The following is a 3817-nucleotide window of genomic DNA, read 5'->3' on the forward strand; positions in this document are numbered from 1 at the left end:
ATAGAGGATGTATGTATAAAAAGACCCAACGGCCATCTACAAGGGGATGATGGTTAATTGTGGATCTCTGATCATGGATCATTGATCGTTGTTTGTCGATTGCCTCAGGGAACACATTTTGTTTTTTTCTGAAATACAATAGAGAAGTCCATTTTCTGGTTTTCAATTAGAGTTCCATTTATGTTCGTTTCACATAAGTTGTTAATGCAATTGTTTCATTTCTCTGTTCTGTGAGTTGTTGGTTTGAACCCGTGAATAAATTCAGGATCTGTAAATAAAGCTTTCCTTTTTAGTTGTTGTTCCATGTTTGCAATAATCAAATGGCTGACTTGAAACTCCACAAGATCTTTGGAGATTGTCAAGCAGAGCCATAAATGTATAGTAGGTCTTCATTTGAGAGAGACTAGGAAATGGAAATCACCATTTCCGCATACTAAGCCTAGGTGAGCTTGGTGATAGTGCGGCTAGGTATCAGTAATTTGAAGGAGATAACTTGCAGGGGAAGGAAACTGCTGAGAACTGGGAAAAGAGCCAGAAGGCTAGGAGCCTGAAAATGAGACATTGTGTAACCATAGGGAAAAGTTTGCTAAACCAAAAAAGATGGGTGGTTTTGAAAAAAGTGAGTGAATGTGTGTGTGTCCTAAACCCCTGAAAGGATTTAGTGAACAAGCTTACTTTGTGAGCTTGAGGAAGGTGAGATAAGAAAACAAATGGTAGGGAAGCCCTTAGAAGTCTAGAGGGGTAGACTTGGAATGCGGAAAGGGATAGAAGAAAACCATCAAAGAAACCAAATTGATGGCAAACTAGGTTGCCTCCCTATCAGTTAGGGTTTAGTTGACCTTGTTATCAAGGTTGATGAATTATATATATAGGTGATATATTCATGTAATTTAGGTGTCAATGTTGTGTCTACATTATTAGAGAGAGTTGTATGTGTGAACAAGTGATTTATCCTTTGTTGTTGAGATTGAGGAGAGATTGAAGTTGTAGGGTAGACAACTTTGCTTAACCGTAACTATAATCAAGCATTTGGAGATGCTATTCTTGTAGTTCATTTCTTCCAAATTGAAGTTTGAATCTTATTGTAAGTCAGTAAGACTTCCCTGAGGGTTATAGCCTTCACAACCATTATATTTGAGCAGTGAGCTCTAGGCAGTGTGCCTGAATGCATGTGCATTCCCCATTATAATATTTTCACATACTACTGTAGAGTATCATCTTGTTCTGGGTTGGTTCCCACCATGGTTTTTCCCTTAACTAGGTTCTCCACATCAAAATATTGGTGTTGTGTGTTGTGCTTTCAATTTGCCTATCTATCTTATTGTTGTAGTTTATTAGATCCTTTTTTGGAGATTAAGTTTGTTATTCTAGTGAAGATTGATTCACCCCCCCCACCTCTCAGTCTTATTTCTTGATTTTATTGAGAGGAAGAACAAAACTATTTTGGATGTTGAAAGGACTATGTTGACTGAAAGAAATATTTTAAAGATCTACTGGAGAGAAACCATTATCACTATTGTTTATACATTCAAAAGAGTTCACATCAAAGGTGATACTGATAAGACCCCTTATGAGTTATGGTTTGATCTTGTTCCTACTATGAGATATTTCAGAGTATTTGGTAGAAAATGTTATATAAAGAAAGATGAGGACATACAAAATTTTGATACTAGAAGTGATGAAGGTATCTTCTTGGGATATTATACAAAGAGCAAAGTTTGTCAGTGCTACAATAAGAGACTGAGAAAGATTGTAGAGAGTGCAAATGTGAAGGTGGATGAGAACCTTGGAAAAGAGATCAAAGTATGTGGTTATGATGATGGTCAACATATTGTTTTAGCCCCTATTCAGACTGAAGAGCCTAAACAAAATGATCTAGTAGAGATAGTTAATCTAGATGTTGTTACTACTAGTGAAGGAGTGCAGGAACCTGATAATCAGAATAATCAGAAGACTCTGAGGTATGTAAGACTGAATCATTCTAAAAATTAGATCATTGGTGACAATAATAAAGGTGTAATGACTAGAAGAAGGTTAGCTGCTAAAGAAGTATGTTTGATTTCTAAAGTTTAACCTAAAGATGTTGTTGAAGCTTGTAAAGATGAAAGTTGGATGAGAGCTATGGAAGAAGAACTAGATCAGATTGAAAAGAATAATACATGGGAGCTTGTGCCTAGACCTAAGGATAAGAATGCAATTGGTCCTAAATGGGTATTCAGAAACAAATTGAATGAAGTCGGTGAAGTAGTCAGAAATAAAGATAGACTGGTCTGAAAAGGATATTCACAACAAGAAGGAATTTATTATGAGGAGACTTTTGCCCCAGTTGCCAAAATTGAAGTTGTTAGACTGTTGCTTGCTTATGATGCTTATAAATATTTCAAGGTATATGATCAGATGGATGTCAAATCTGCCTTTTTGAATGGTGATCTTGAGGAAGAATTCTAGATTGAACAACCTGATGTATTTTCATTTTCAGATAATGGAGACATGGTATGTAAACTGAAGAAAACTCTTTATGGATTGAAACAAGCCCCTAGAGCCTATTATGCTAGAATAGATAAATATTTGTTGAAATTGGGATTTACTAAAGGTGTTGTTGATAGTAATCTATACTTTAAGATTGAAAATGATAACATCCTGATTGTTGAAGTATTTGTTGATGATATTATCTTTGGTGGTGATGATAACTTGAGCATGAATTTAGCCAGTGATATGGGAAAAAGAATTTGAGATGTCTATGATCGATGAGATGAAATTTTTCTTAGGTTTGCAGATTGCACAGACTAGAAAAGGTATATTTATATCTCAAACTAAGTATGTGAAGGAATTGTTGAAGAAGTTTGGGCTAGATGACTCCAAACTGGCTGGAACTCCTATGGTGATTGGTTGTAAACAATCTAAAAATGATGAATCTCTTAAACCTAATCAGAGATTGTATAGATCTATGGTTGGTGGACTTCTATATCTTACTCGGACTAGACCAGACATTATGCATGTTGTGTGCATGGCTGCTAGATATCAAGTTGATTTGAAAGAGAGTCATGTTACTGTTGTTAAGAGGAAATTCAGATACTTGAAGGGAATTGTGGACTATGGACTATGGTATCTGAGGAATGACAAGTTCATGCTATGTGCTTACACTAATGTTGATTGGGTTGGTGATGTTGATGACCAAAAGAGCACACCAATGGAGCATCCTTTTTGGGTAAGAAGTTGGTTTCATGGGATAGCAAGAAACGAGATTCAGTGTCTTTATCTACTGCTGAAGATGAGTACATTGTTGCTGCTAGTAATTGCACTCAAGTAGTCTGGATGAAGCAAATGTTGAAAGATATCAAAGTTATTCATGATGAGCCTACTATTATTTATTGTGATAATTCTAGTGCTATCAACATGTCAAAGAATTTGGTGCAACATTCAAAGACTAAACATGTGTCGATCAAATATAATTACTTGAGAGAGTGAGTCAATGAAGAAAAGGTGAAGCTGGAGTATGTATCTACAGAGGAACAAATAGTTGATGTTTTCACTAAGCCTTTGCTTGAAGATACATTTGTCTATTTGAGAGATAAGTTAGGGGTATCCACCCCTACTTATGAGAACTATATGCATTGTGTTGCATCAATCTGGTGGATTTCAGAGCTTTATCTCTTTATCTGGATTGTTGTGTTGGTGTTGCTCCTCTGCTGGAGTAGTTTGTGTTTTGAGAGAGAGATTCATCTTTTTGTTTTGGGGGAGAGAGATTGGTTTTCTATTTTGAGATCTTTTTCATTATTGTCAAAGGGGGAGAGAGATCATGTGAAAAAATTCTTTC

Source organism: Cryptomeria japonica, chromosome 9 (assembly GCF_030272615.1).
Source record: "Cryptomeria japonica chromosome 9, Sugi_1.0, whole genome shotgun sequence".
Lineage (NCBI taxonomy): Eukaryota > Viridiplantae > Streptophyta > Pinopsida > Cupressales > Cupressaceae > Cryptomeria > Cryptomeria japonica.